General features: G+C 43.2%; 1 pseudogene; it reads left to right on the plus strand.

Moving 5' to 3' along the window:
* The first annotated feature begins 3,771 nt into the window (after positions 1-3,771).
* The window catches only part of LOC115152484 (zinc finger protein 850-like), an 89,298-nt pseudogene continuing 77,112 nt past the window's right edge, over positions 3,772-15,957 (plus strand).

Below are 15,957 nucleotides of genomic sequence, written 5' to 3' on the forward strand. Positions count from 1 at the left end.
CTGTGTGGCTAAGTTCAAGTTGGGTACTGAGGTCCGTAACCTCTTAGCTGAAAGTCAAAGGCTGGAGGGCGGTAAAAATGTTTTTGGGGGGGGTAACGATTCTCAGCCGTTTTTGCTTTTCTTTTCAGTTTTTCCTTTTTTGGAAGAGGGCAGGAGTGGAGATGGCGCAAAATTCTTCAAATAGGTCGGTCCCTGGGATCGGACTGGCGAATACGGTTCGCTTTGCATGGAAGGACAAGGAGATGGAGCCATTCGGACGTGAAACTTTTGGAAGGACTATCTTGATGTGGATCCTTAAACTGACAGGGAAGGATGTGTTTTGCCTCCAAGGTCACCCGTTGGAGGGAACTTATGATGTGGCTTTACACACAGAAGAAAAACACGACGAGATCCTGAAAAAGGTGAGGGAAGTGGGAGGTACGAGGCCGATGTGTCACTACGAGGTAACCAGCTTGGCAAAAACCAGCAAAAACAATTTCAGGATTGTAACTGTGAACATTTATAACCCGTACGTCAAGGACGAGGAGGTGAGAGCCTTTCTGGGGAGATACATGGATGACATCTCCTCAGCAAGGCACCTCAAGGACTCCCTGGGTTTTTGGAACGGGAGGAGAGACTTCCAGGCCCTCCTCAGGGAGGACCCAAAGGGACTGGGCGGCTACCTTAATCCTCCAGCTCTGTTCTCCCTGGGGGCTGACAGGGGGACATTGTTTTATGCACGTCAGCCCCCGTTTTGCAGGCGTTGTATGGCCTACGGCCACATCCTAGCCTCGTGCAGCACAAGAAAGTGCAGATTTTGTGGATCTGGGGAGTACAAGGCGAAGGACTGTGACGATTTCAAGGCATGCCACGGGTGTGGCTCGTCAGCACACCTGGGGCAGGAATGCCCAGCTCGTCAGAGATCATACGTGTCTGCGGCTGGGGGAGGAGCAGGAGCGGGGGATGGGGGAAGAAGGGGTGGAGGCCCAGACCAAGAACCGAACACAGGCCCAGAGGGGACGGCCTCACGGAAGGAGGAAGAGCAAAGAGCGGCAGCAGGAGGAGAGGGGGACAGAGAAGGCACGGGAGCAGCAGAACCAGGAGGAGAGGAGGGAAAAGAGGTGGAAGGAAGCAAGGGAGTGGAGGAGCCAGAGAGGGCAGCAATGGAGGGAGAGGTGGTGGAGAAGGAGTCGGTGGCAGGACCAGTGGAGGAGGGGGGAGAGGGGGAGAGGGAGTGGGGGGACAGCAGAATGTCGAGCGCCCTCGTGGAAGAGATGGGGGGAATGGTGGAGGAGCTTGCGGGGAGGGGGGGTGGTGTCTCCCTGTTACCGCCATCGCCAAAGAAGAGAGGGAAGAGGTAGGGGCTCTCGACGGACAGCGAGAGGGAAGGGGGTATGGGGGGGAGGGGGGTGGTGTCTCCCTGTTACCGCCATCGCCAAAGAAGAGAGGGAAGAGGTAGGGGCTCTCGACGGACAGCGAGAGGGAAGGGGGGAGGGGGGGGGGGGGGGGTGGCCAAGCGAGTGATGGGGGCGGGAGAAACTTCTGTGTCCTCGCTGGCTTCCCCAGCCCCTCAACTCCTGGTGGAGCTTGATACACCAAGCATGGCTCAGAGCTGGTCAACTGAGCGGGGGTCGCAGTTCCTGTTTGGGGACACGGGCTCCCCCACTCTCTACCCAACCAGATACGGGGCTGGGGAAGTGGAGGAGTTTGGTGGTCAACCCAGGATGCAGAGCACTCAGGTGCCAAACACCCTTCCTGCATCCTGGGTTGGTGAGATGGAGGAAGACGGGGGGACGTCGGGAGGAGAGACGGCATCCCTGCCGGTGGAGATGGAGCAGGGGAGCATTGGGTGAGACTCCTCGGGGGGGGGGGGGTAGTAGTTGAGTGATTGTTGTTTTTGATTTTATAATTGTTTTCATGGAGTCTACTATAACTTTTGTTAGTTTAAATGGAAGCGTTTAAGGGATTTTGTTAAGAGGAGGAAGGTTTTTAGTTATTTATAGGGTGTGGGTTTTGACTTTTGTTTTTTAAAGGAGGTTCAAATGAGGGATGGAGGAGATGTTAATAGATTTATGAGGGAGTGGGACATGGGGAGTCGGTTTGGGGTATAGGGGGGAGGGATGGAGGGGATGTTAATAGATTTAGGAGGGAGTGGGACAAGGGGAGTCAGTTTGGGGTATAGGGGGGAGGGATGGAGGGGATGTTAATAGATTTAGGAGGGAGTGGGACATGGGGAGTCAGTTTGGGGTATAGGGGGGAGGGATGGAGGAGATGTTAATAGATTTAGGAGGGAGTGGGACATGGGGAGTCGGTTTGGGGTATACGGGGGAGGGATGGAGGGGATGTTAATAGATTTAGGAGGGAGTGGGACAAGGGGAGTCGGTTTGGGGTATAGGGGGGAGGGATGAGGAGATGTTAATAGATATAGGAGGGAGTGGGACATGGGGTATAGGGGGGAGGGATGGAGGAGATGTTAATAGATTTAGGAGGGAGTGGGACATGGGGAGTCAGTTTGGGGTATAGGGGGAGGGATGGAGGAGATGTTAAGGTTACTGTCGGCGCTAGAAATACCGCAATAATATCTGCTAAACACGTGTATGTGACCAATAAAATGTGAAAGGTGCTTTTGGCTGGGGTCAATTTTTTTATTTTTACCTTTTATTTAACTAGGCAAGTCAGTTAAGAACAAATTCTTCTTTTCAATGACAGCCTAGGAACAGTGGGTTAACTGCCTTGTTCAGGGGCAGAACGACAGATCTTTACCTTGTCAGCTTGAGGATTCTATCTTGCAACCTTTCGGTCACTAGTCCAACGCTCTAACCACTAGGCTACTCTGCCGCCCCAAATGACTAAAGGATTTGAATATGTAAAGTCCATTTTGATACAAACACTAAACCATGATTTAGATTTATAAAGAACCAGGTGATTGACAAAGTCATTAAAAATTGGAAGAATTGAATAAACCACATTTTGGCTATGATAAAAGATATGCCTCTGGGGTCAAAATGATCCATGTCAGAAGTATGGTTCAATGCAAATGTGTAGTGGGTGTAAAGTTTGTTTTAAATTCTCACTCATTAAAAACGAATCAATCAACACATGCTTCTCTTTGAACGACTTAATATAATATTAAACATTTATGAAATAAATGAAAAATAAACGTTTGGTTCCTCAACTGCGTTGCCCTCCAGTCAGCAGATGGCGATGTGCGTCTTTTAGGTTCAGGCGATGCTGCCAGTGTGACGTATAATCTAGTGGACGGGACGCTCCTTCAACAACAACAGCTAGTCAGACACCTCGGTAGCTTTCTAGCAAACATAGCTACAACATTCACGCTCTTTACACTGTTTTGGTGTATATTAGTCTCTGTGTATTAAACACACTTCTGTCGTATGTACTTGTTGGCCCATTTAATTATATGTTTACGTTGTTTGTCAGCTAGCTGGTTTGCTAAGTTACCTTAGAACTAGACTAGTCGCTAATGCTAGCTAGCTAACATCCCCGACCATGAGTTCACTAAGCTACTCTCCTGATAAAGAAGAGGTCTGCTGGACGGAGAAAGAAGCTCTTGTGAAAGAGGAGGAGGAAGAGAAGGATGTTACAATACAAAAACAAGTAAAGGGTGAGGCTGTTACAGTGAAAGAAGAAGAGAAAGACGTTACAGTGAAAGAAGAGGAAGACGCGTTCAGAGTGAAAGAGGAGGAGGATGTTACAGTAAAAGAAGAGGAGGATGAGAAAGAGGAGGAGGCAGTTTTTGGAGTGAAAGAGGAGGAGGGGGAGATGACTGTCACATTGGAGGAAGAAGAGGAGGTTGGAGATCTGTTTAACACCAGTAAGTACCGTCTCTGCAGTCGTTGAACCAATATGCAGTAAAGGGGTTCTACACTTTAATGTTGTTCTGTAGGAATGGCTGAAGCTACACTGTAACGTGTAGAACATCAAGAGTGGACCATCAACAAAACGTTAACAATTGATCAAATGCATCCAATGACAATGCCTGAAATACTGTAGTCCTCAATATCTCCTATTAGATTAGCCCAAGATGTTCTCTTAAAGGGGCAATCAGCAGTTGTTACATCCATTTTGGGACTTATACATTAATGATGTGTACCCATCTGTTTCTTGAAGAAATCACATATAAATGCCTCATGAGCCTAGTTCAACTGTCGTACCCCATCAGAACCCAAAATAGAAGCTTTTATTTACTCCAATGTTTGTCAGTAAATATAAACAAACATTGTATATCCTCAAAACATGGTTAAAACTATAATGTTGATATCATGGATGGTTACATTTCTCCAGCCCCATCCCTCAGCTTTTTACCGAAACGGGCAGGGAGTACGCTTTGTTATTGTTTCTACTGCTGATTGCTGCCCCCGTTACTCCTCAAGGTCCAAGGACTGTATGTTATTTTCAGAGGTAGACTGGCTCTGGCAGCTAAAATAGTAAAATATTCCATCTAAATGTGAATCGATTCTCAATTGCGATACGTTTCTAGAAACATAAATTGCGGTACTTTCATATAACGTCAAATCATTTCACACAATACTTAAAAATAACATAAAAATCGGTAAAGTCTAAGTTGGTGTCTTGACAGATTTGTAAAAACGGTTTATCATAAAACACTATATATATTTTTTAAATGTTGCTGACACCCCTCCCCAGAGGTGTCTCATTATTGGGATTCATTGCTGATTCCTACCTGTAGCTCACTATGAGGTGTCTAGTGATACAGGTTAAGGGCCCTGTTGGAGATTGGTGGTTGGTAGCGGAGTGGAGGGAACAAGCAGGGTTGGACACGGCCATGTTATTATCCCACACACAGTCTCTGTGGTTCATATGAACCCCATTCCTGGGAATTAGATTTGATTACAAATCTCCCCTGTCTGTTACCACAGAAGGGTTCCGTCTGTCCCATTCCCAGCTAGGTTACGAGGTGCTTTGTCACCAGTACCTATGACTGGTTGATAGGGGAGTGGTTTCAGTCTGTCCCATTCCCAGCTAGGTTACGAGGTGCTTTGTCACCAGTACCTATGACTGGTTGATAGGGGAGTGGTTTCAGTCTGTCCCATTCCCAGCTAGGTTACGAGGTGCTTTGTCACCAGTACCTATGACTGGTTGATAGGGGAGTGGTTTCAGTCTGTCCATTCCCAGCTAGGTTACGAGGTGCTTTGTCACCAGTACCTATGACTGGTTGATAGGGGAGTGGTTTCAGTCTGTCCATTCCCAGCTAGGTTACGAGGTGCTTTGTCACCAGTACCTATGACTGGTTGATAGGGGAGTGGTTTCAGTCTGTCCATTCCCAGCTAGGTTACGAGGTGCTTTGTCACCAGTACCTATGACTGGTTGATAGGGGAGTGGTTTCAGTCTGTCCATTCCCAGCTAGGTTACGAGGTGCTTTGTCACCAGTACCTATGACTGGTTGATAGGGGAGTGGTTTCAGTCTGTCCATTCCCAGCTAGGTTACGAGGTGCTTTGTCACCAGTACCTATGACTCGTTGATAGGGGAGTGGTTTCAGTCTGTCCCATTCCCAGCTAGGTTACGAGGTGCTTTGTCACCAGTACCTATGACTGGTTGATAGGGGAGTGGTTTCAGTCTGTCCATTCCCAGCTAGGTTACGAGGTGCTTTGTCACCAGTACCTATGACTGGTTGATAGGTGAGTGGTTTCAGTCTGTCCCATTCCCAGCTAGGTTACGAGGTGCTTTGTCACCAGTACCTATGACTGGTTGATAGGGGAGTGGTTTCAGTCTGTCCCATTCCCAGCTAGGTTACGAGGTGCTTTGTCACCAGTACCTATGACTGGTTGATAGGGGAGTGGTTTCAGTCTGTCCCATTCCCAGCTAGGTTACGAGGTGCTTTGTCACCAGTACCTATGACTGGTTGATAGGGGAGTGGTTTCAGTCTGTCCATTCCCAGCTAGGTTACGAGGTGCTTTGTCACCAGTACCTATGACTGGTTGATAGGGGAGTGGTTTCAGTCTGTCCCATTCCCAGCTAGGTTACGAGGTGCTTTGTCACCAGTACCTATGACTGGTTGATAGGGGAGTGGTTTCAGTCTGTCCCATTCCCAGCTAGGTTACGAGGTGCTTTGTCACCAGTACCCCACGACTGGTTGATAGGGGAGTGGTTTCCGTCTGTCCATTCCCAGCTAGGTTACGAGGTGCTTTGTCACCAGTACCTATGACTGGTTGATAGGGGAGTGGTTTCAGTCTGTCCCATTCCCAGCTAGGTTACGAGGTGCTTTGTCACCAGTACCTATGACTGGTTGATAGGGGAGTGGTTTCAGTCTGTCCATTCCCAGCTAGGTTACGAGGTGCTTTGTCACCAGTACCTATGACTGGTTGATAGGGGGAAAACCTCCATGCTTATTATAGAAAATGTAATTAGGGGAAAACTATTTAGTAAACTGAAATAAAATAACAAACCTGTTTGAAAACTATTCCAAAACTATCTTTGACTCCAAAACTAAAATAGCCTAAAATAATAACCAGCATGAATTATGTTCAGTTTGAATAATTTATATCTTAACTTTGGGCAAAAATAGAATTGGGTTTAAAATATTTTTTATGTGGTTTTAAAGCTTCTGAACCTGGTGGCTGGTAAATGCTGCCATGGGATGGCAATGTTTCAAATAGACCTAGCTTGTGTATCACTATCACTAGCCATCACCAGAATTACTTTAAGAAATGAGGATATTGGAAACTCCTTTCGATTCGTATTAACAGCTTAAAGAAAAGAACATTGGCATGAATTACCCTCCGTGAACAAGAAGCACAACATTACAAATATTTTCAGAGATGTGAGATAATGAACTTGTTCTCTGTAATATTGTATAGCTTTGCAATCGTGACTTTCCGTACTTTCAAGGAAAATAGGCATGTTTCTCGACTCATACCATGACTTTAAAAAGGGATTTTTGTGAGAATGAGCTTAGGAACTGCGTGTCACAGCATGACAATGTGAACGCGATTGGTCGACAGTCTCTTGGATGGGAGTTATATACGCCCTGACATTTTCTGGAATAGTTTTTTATTTGAAAAAGTTTTTGTTTACTTGCCTGCCTATTGTATTTGGAATGCACTGTAATGTTCATCTCTGAAAATCACTTAGATAATTCCTTTGATACAGCAGTAGCAATACAGGGATATAACATCTACAGAAAAGACAGGAATGCTTATGGGGGAGGTGTTGCTGTATACAGTGCATTCGGAAAGTATTCAGACCCATTGACTTTTTCCACATTTTGTTACGTTAAAGCCTTATTCTAAAATGGATTAAAATATTTTTTATCCCCCTTTCATTTAGCTAGTATATTTGGCACACCTGCATTTGGGGAGTTTCTCCCATCCTTCTCTGCAGATCCTCTCAAGCTCTGTCAGGTTGGATGGGGAACATCACTGCACAGCATTTTCAGGTCTCTCCAGAGATGTTAGATAGGGCTCAAGTCCGGGCTCTGGCTGGGCCACTGAAGGACATTCAGAGACTTCTACTGAAGCCACTCCTGTGTTGTCTTGGCTGTGTGCTTAAGGTCGTTGTCCTGTTGGACGGTGAACCTTCGCCCCAGTCTGAGGTCCTGAGCACTCTGGAGCAGTTCTTTCATCAAGGATCTCTCTGCACTTTGCTCTGTTAATATTTCCCTGGATCCTGACTAGTCTCCCAGTCCCTGCTGCTTAAAAACATCCCCACAGCATGATGCTGCAACCACCATGCTTCACCGTAGGGATGGTGCCAGGTTTCCTCCAGACGTGATGCTTGGCATTCAGGCCAAAGAGTTCAATCTTGGTTTCATCAAGCCAGAGAATCTTGTTTCTCATGGTCAGTGCCCTTTGGGTTCCTCTTGGCAAACTCCAAGCAGGCTGTCATGTGCCTTTTACTGAGGAGTGGCTTCCTTCTGGCCACTACCATAAAGGCCTGATTGGTGGAGTGCTGCAGAGATGTTTGTCCTTCTGGAAGGTTCTCCCATCTCCACAGATGAACTTTGAAGCTCTGTCAGAGTGACCATCAGGTTTTTGGTCACCTCCCTGACCAAGGCCCTTTTCCCCCAATCGCTCAGTTTGGCCTGGTAACCAGCTCTAGGAAGAGTATTCCATTTAAAAATGATGGAGGTCACTGTGTTCATGGGGACCTTCAATGCTACAGACTTTCCCCAGATCTGTGCCTCGACACAATCCTGTCTTGGAGCTCTACGGACAGTTCCTTTGACCTCATGGCTTGGTTTTTGCTCTGACACGCACTGTCAACTGTGGGACCATATATAGACAGGTGTGTGTGTGCCTTCCAAATCATATCCAATCAATTTAATTTACCATAGGTGGACTTCGAACAACTTGTAGATACATCTCAAGGATGATTAATGGAAACAAGATGCACCTGAAAGCAAATTCGAGTCTCATAGCAAGGTCTGAATACTTAAATAAATAAGGGATTTCTGTTTTTTTTCCTGTTTTCACTTTGTCAATATGGGCTATTGATGACACCCCTCTGAAACAAGATAGCCTAACCATCAGAAAAACCTCTTCCTTAGCCTACTCCTCCCGCTGCTGCTGGCCTTCGTAAATTCTGATGTTATGCTCCTATAGTTTCTGGTAATAGGCTACACCAGCAGTCGTTAAGCTATAGTTTCTGGTAATAGGCTACACCAGCAGTCGTTATGCTCCTATAGTTTCTGGTAATAGGCTACACCAGCAGTCGTTATGCTCCTATAGTTTCTGGTAATAGGCTACACCAGCAGTCGTTATGCTCCTATAGTTTCTGGTAATAGGCTACACCAGCAGTCGTTATGCTCCTATAGTTTCTGGTAATAGGCTACACCAGCAGTCGTTATGCTCCTATAGTTTCTGGTAATAGTCTACACCAGCAGTCGTTATGCTCCTATAGTTTCTGGTAATAGGCTACACCAGCAGTCGTTATGCTCCTATAGTTTCTGGTAATAGGCTACACCAGCAGTCGTTATGCTCCTTTAGTTTCTGGTAATAGGCTACACCAGCAGTCGTTATGCTCCTATAGTTTCTGGTAATAGGCTACACCAGCAGTCGTTATGCTCCTATAGTTTCTGGTAATAGGCTACACCAGCAGTCGTTATGCTCCTATAGTTTCTGGTAATAGGCTACACCAGCAGTCGTTATGCTCCTATGGTTTCTGGTAATAGGCTACACCAGCAGTCGTTATGCTCCTATAGTTTCTGGTAATAGACTACACCAGCAGTCGTTATGCTCCTATAGTTTCTGGTAATAGGCTACACCAGCAGTCGTTATGCTTCTATAGTTTCTGGTAATAGGCTACACCAGCAGTCGTTATGCTCCTATAGTTTCTGGTAATAGACTACACCAGGAGTCGTTATGCTCCTATAGTTTCTGGTAATAGGCTACACCAGCAGTCGTTATGCTCCTATAGTTTCTGGTAATAGGCTACACCAGCAGTCGTTATGCTCCTATAGTTTCTGGTAATAGACTACACCAGCAGTCCTTATGCTCCTATAGTTTCTGGTAATAGACTACACCAGCAGTCGTTATGCTCCTATAGTTTCTGGTAATAGGCTACACCAGCAGTCGTTATGGGCCTATAGTTTCTGGTAATAGGCTACACCAGCAGTCGTTATGGGCCTATAGTTTCTGGTAATAGACTACACCAGCAGTCGTTATGCTCCTATAGTTTCTGGTAATAGACTACAGTCGTTATGCTCCTATAGTTTCTGGTAATAGACTACACCAGCAGTTGTTATGCTCCTATAGTTTCTGGTAATAGGCTACACCAGCAGTCGTTATGGGCCTATAGTTTCTGGTAATAGGCTACACCAGCAGTCGTTATGGGCCTATAGTTTCTGGTAATAGACTACAGTCGTTATGCTCCTATAGTTTCTGGTAATAGACTACAGTCGTTATGCTCCTATAGTTTCTGGTAATAGACTACACCAGCAGTCAGCAACCTTTTCCATTTGGTGCCAATTTATCTGACCATTTCTACTGATCTGGTGCCAGTAATGATTTTCATATTCACATTTTACTGGAACAGTTTCATTTAATTTATAATATTCTTTGTATCTCAACATCATTCTCTGTGGTTAATCTACATTCTATTTAAATGAAAATTATAAATAAACATTTTTATTGCCATTGCTAGGTTTTTATTAAATAACATACATAAAGCTAAAAACATTTAACATTGCAGCCTGCAGGTAGAAAATATCCTGATAAAATAAATATCTTATAAATCACATTGGCTGCACATGGCCTGTCTGCAATGAACTTGAAACATTGTATCAACTATCAACTGGGTCTGCCCAAAACTCCAGATAGTAGCTTGCAACATTGTATAAAATATTCTGGGCCTTCAGTTTCCTGCTCCAGTGAGTTCTGGACAGACACAGCTGTAGGCTATTTGTGCAAAGGATAAGAAGTAATGAGGTATTTTATGACATTTCCACAGGATCAGAGCATTACATTTTTCCCTTTTATGCTAAGTGGTTATCCAAAGGGTGAGAGCTGGCAATATTTTCCGAAAATACTTTAAGGAACTATTGTCATTCGCAATTGATTTTGATTAGACTTTGTTTACTTGCTGTTTGAGGTGAAGAAAAAAATTACTTTGAGAAGCTCCACAACTCATTAGTGGTGGTGCATTAAGACAATCAGAAATACTATCAGACATCCCCAAATGGGCACATTTATAGGCCTACATTTGCGAGCAGGACAGGTAGATTAGTCCTACTTCTATATGTGTAACCAGGTAGACTAGTCCTACTTCTATCAAATCAAAATGTATTTGTCACGTGCGCCAAATACAACAGGTCAGTGAAATGCTGACTTACAGGCTCTAACCAACAGTGCAATTTCTAAGTTAAAAAAATGCACTCAAACTATGTAACATTTAGTGTCTCCTTATGTTATGCTGGGAAACCGTTTTCATGGGCACAGAAATCCTAAATCTATTCAGAGTTTGCTAAATCCAATTTTTTTAACAGAGAGTTACCTTAACTTTATTGACAACACCCAAATGGATACTGTCATTAACGCGGTTATTCAATAATTACACATAATACTTAATACTGTAGCTGTTTAGTTACAGTCACATGTTCAACTATCATCAGCTGATCCAGGAAATCATTTTCTGAATGACAGTCACATGACAAACATCACAATATGCAACAACAACCAAAGTGCTTCTTCATTCATTACTCTGGTAGACAGTTATGCCGTGCTCCACGTTGGATCCAACATCCCTAACAAATTGATGTTTATAATGTGTTATTGTCTGCTTGATTTACTGAAGGGTCTCATTAGTCTGTTTGGAAACGGAGATACTTAGCTCATAATGTGTACAGAACTGTTCCTTGGTGGATAGGCTATTGTACAACACACAGAGCTATTTTCCTTTATTCAGGACATTTAGAATGACATCACATTACAGAGTAGCCTAGTGGGATTATTCACAAAATTATCTGGTGATCAGGTTATGAAATGTCATGATAAAGACATTTTAGTTTCCATTTCACCTGAAATATTAAATGATTTATAGTCCTAGGTCTATGTTGTTGTTAGGTGAAGTTATGGGTCCTACAGTAGGTCTATGTTATTGTTAGGTGAAGTTATGGGTCCTACAGTAGGTCTATGTTATTGTTAGGTGAAGTTATGGGTCCTACAGTAGGTCTATGTTATTGTTAGGTGAAGTTATGGGTCCTACAGTAGGTCTGTGTTGTTGTTAGGTGAAGTTATGGGTCCTACAGTAGGTCTATGTTATTGTTAGGTGAAGTTATGGGTCCTACAGTAGGTCTATGTTGTTGTTAGGTGAAGTTATGGGTCCTACAGCAGGTCTATGTTGTTGTTAGGTGAAGTTATGGGTCCTACAGTAGGTCTATGTTGTTGTTAGGTGAAGTTATGGGTCCTACAGTAGGTCTATGTTGTTGTTAGGTGAAGTTATGGATCCTACAGTAGGTCTATATTGTTGTTAGGTGAAGTTATGGATCCTACAGTAGGTCTATGTTATTGTTAGGTGAAGTTATGTTAAACACTTAGTGGACAAACACTCATTGTCAGGCTGATGGCAAAGCGCAATTTTAGCAAACACAGAAAGGGTCCTACATTGGAGACCAAAAGTCATCTGGCACACTGCTTAGGATTTCAACAACTTAATATCTTATTTCTAGCCTACAATCATCGATACTACTAATGTGAAAACAAGACCAAATATGATTATTGTTGCTCACTGTATTAAGCCAATTGTCAAATTTAACAGACGTCAGTTGTTGTACAACTTCGCTCTTGGCATCGCCTTTTACTGTGGATTTCTGCTGTTGTGGGCCTTTAACCATCTCTGTGACTTTGTTGTTCACACAGGAGAGAGACGTGACTATCTTGCATCCTCTGGGGAGCTTCAACAACATCATGAGAAGAGTCTCTCCAGTTCAGAACACCTCAAGAAACAGCAGCAGAGACCCACAGGGAAGAAATCTCACCACTGCTCTCACTGTGGGAAAAGTTGCAAATCATCATCAGAACTTAAAATACACCTGAGAATTCACACAGGAGAGAAACCTTTTGTCTGTGATCAATGTGGGAAGAGTTTTACTAGGCAACAAACTCTGAAATCACACCAGAGAATACACACTGGAGAGAAACCTTATAGCTGTAATCAATGTGGGAAAAGTTTTACTACATCAAGCTATATAACTATACACCAGAGAACACACACAGGAGAGAAACCATATAACTGTAATCAATGTGGTAATAGTTTTACTACATCTAGCTATCTAACTATTCACCACAGAACACACACAGGAGAGAAACCTTATAGCTGTGATCAATGTGGGAAGAGTTTTACTCAGCCAGACAGCCTGATATTACACCAGAGAACACACACAGGAGAGAAACCATATAGCTGTACTCAATGTGGGAAGAGTTTTTCTACATCTAGCGTTCTCACTATACACCAGAGGACACATACAGGAGAGAAACCATATAGCTGTACTCAATGTGGGAAGAGTTTTTCTACATCTAGCGTTCTCACTATACACCAGCGAACACATACAGGAGCGAAACCATATAGCTGTCATCAATGTGGCAAGAGTTTTTGTCAGCTAAACAGCCTGATAGTACACCAGCGGACACACACGGGAGAGAAACCTTATGGCTGTGATCAATGTGGAAAGAGTTTTGGTACATCTGGCTGTCTGAAGACACACCAGAGAACACACACAGGAGATAAATCTTATAGCTGTGATCAATGTGGGAAGAGTTTTTCTACATCTAGCTATCTCACTATACACCGGAGAATACACACAGGATAGAAACCTCATGGCTGTGATCAATGGGGGAAGAAATACTCTGATAAAAGATCTCTGATTAAACATCAGAAAATACATGAAGGAGTTGTTTCATGATATCAATGAAATAATGTCACAATGTAGAATGTTTAAACATTATAGAAGGATTATTAGCCTCAGAGGAAAGATCCAGGCTCTGAATTGAGAGAGAACTATTTATGAGATTTAACAAAAAGTGACTAACAAAAAAAGTTTTTACACTTACCACATTGGTGACCCACTGGAATCAAAATGCAACACTTCAAAATGTAGCTAGCTGTTTTCTACAAATTGTCCTCTAACCAGGGATGTACACATTATTCCCAGATTCCGTGTGGTTTTTGAGCTGTTAGTTTTATCAGGACGTGCAACCTCATCTCCCTCCTCTTGCACAATTGATTACAACATGATATCGATGAGTGATGACAAATAAGTGTTGCGTTCCTTTGTTTAGCGACCCCTAAATTTAAATGCATCACTCCAAGATGTAGCTGACTGTCTTCTGCAGGTTGTCCTCTAATCAGTGAGGTAACAGATATCTCCCATTTCCATGTGTTTGTTTTAGATGTGTTAGTTTCAACAGCACGTACAACCTGATTTCCCCCCTAATCGATATCAGTGATTTATTGCTACTTGTCAAAACAACAGCGTTTCTGGTGCTTGTGCAGTTTATAAAGTGCTTGTTTAAAAAAATACAAGTAATATGATTATTGTGGCAGATGTTTGTGTATATTGCACATTTTATGTTTAGGTTTTCAATACATCACAAACCGTCTCAAAACTGTGTTTTGACATTGGGGCTATCCCACCTAGCAAAATGTCATTGAAAAGAATACTATGCCCGACGGCCAATAATCAATTTGTCTATAATCAATTTTATTAACAATCCTACATCACTCCAGTATTTCTTTACAACATTCAAATGCTAATTGTCTTTATTCCACTACTGAAGAAGCATGACTCAAATCACCTCATATTTCAAACATCCAGCCTGACAAAAGATACATGTTTTATTATTTCATGCCTCACCATTAAGTTAATTATTGCCAATGACAACTTGGTTTCTGATTGTCTCAGATGTGGGCAGTCAAAAATATGTGTTTTCCGATCCAACAACATGCCTATCGAGATATTGCAGGAGTTTGCTCTTGAAATCAGACATCACTAATACAATTTGATTTGATTTTTGTTTGGGCTCGTTCCAAGGGGACGAGAGTTCTAGAAGCTAGTGAGTTTTAGGATTCTATAGTAAGAAAAAGGAGAAAAATGATATAATTGTATATTATTATTTAGAAATACGTGTTTTTTCTTGTTTTTAATTGTTGACAGCAAGTTGTTTTCTGTTGGTGGTGAGCAAACTTGTCCAACAAAAATATAGGATATATTTGTTGTCTTAAGTGGGAAGGTGTTACAGGCTTTGGTTTCCCCATTTATGTTTTGAAGTTGGTCGTTAGCACGTCTAGCTCGTTAGCTCGTTAGCACGTCTAGCTCGTTAGCTCGTTAGCACGTCTAGCTCGTTAGCACGTCTAGCTCGTTAGCTCGTTAGCACGTCTAGCTCGTTAGCACGTCTAGCTCGTTAGCACGTCTAGCTCGTTAGCTCGTTAGCACGTCTAGCTCGTTAGCCCGTCTAGCTCGTTAGCCCGTCTAGCTCGTTAGCACGTCTAGCCCGTCAGCACGTCTAGCCCGTTAGCACGTCTAGCCCGTTAGCACGTCTAGCTCGTTAGCACGTCTAGCTCGTTAGCACGTCTAGCTCGTTAGCACGTAGGACGCACTGATTGGTGTCACCTCGTTAGTCAGTATGTGTTACACCTGTGCTGGCTTGTCCATCTCGTTAGTGGGAAGGTGTTTCACCTGAGCTGGTCCAGGTTCTATTTAAGAGTGTCTGGCCCAGTGCTCCGGTTGTCTTGATACATGTGGAGAGTCAACACCTTTAGTTGCTCCACCTTTTTGGTTTGCTTCCTGTCTTTAAGCTTGGTGTGGGTTTTTCTTTTGTTTTCCTCTTCTTGGGCAGATTTAGTGGGTCTCATGGTGGGTGTCTTTTAGGTCCCAGTTGTTGTTACTAGTCAACTTCCAGTGGACACCCCCATAGTGTCTTTCAGAACCCCTCCTAAAACCCCACCTGTTTAGTTGTGGTTGTTGTCAGTGACTCTTTGTTTGTTCCCCTCTTCTATTTTAGGGATATTTGCTGGGGATCTTAGCAACAAACTATGGACTAAAACATGCTTATATTTTGGGTTGGATATTGCATCCAATTCTTAGTATTTTAATCAATGGCATTTCATCAGAATGCTCATTAGTCTTTCAGTTGTTATTATTCTGTTTGTTGTGTACTAAATATTTGTTTTTTCCTGTGATTTGAACATATTGTAAAACAAATGAACCCAATGACTGACCAATTAACATATGTACAAAAGCAACACGTATCTTGGTCCATCTTAGTATGAAAAACAGTATAAATTCAGTATATCTTCCACTGTCAAAATGTATGATATGTACATTTATTATCCCTTTTTTTTAAATCAACAATACTTCAAAGGATTCAACTATTAAAAAACAAACAAAATTATCAAACAGCTCTGCTTATGTCATGTTCTGTGGCCTTGCTGTTCCATTTCTTGACTGCCCCTGTAACACAGAAACACATTTAGTCATATTATGTAAAACACTCAAAGTAATGGAT

This window comes from Salmo trutta, chromosome 17 (genome assembly GCF_901001165.1).
Source record: "Salmo trutta chromosome 17, fSalTru1.1, whole genome shotgun sequence".
Taxonomy (NCBI): domain Eukaryota; kingdom Metazoa; phylum Chordata; class Actinopteri; order Salmoniformes; family Salmonidae; genus Salmo; species Salmo trutta.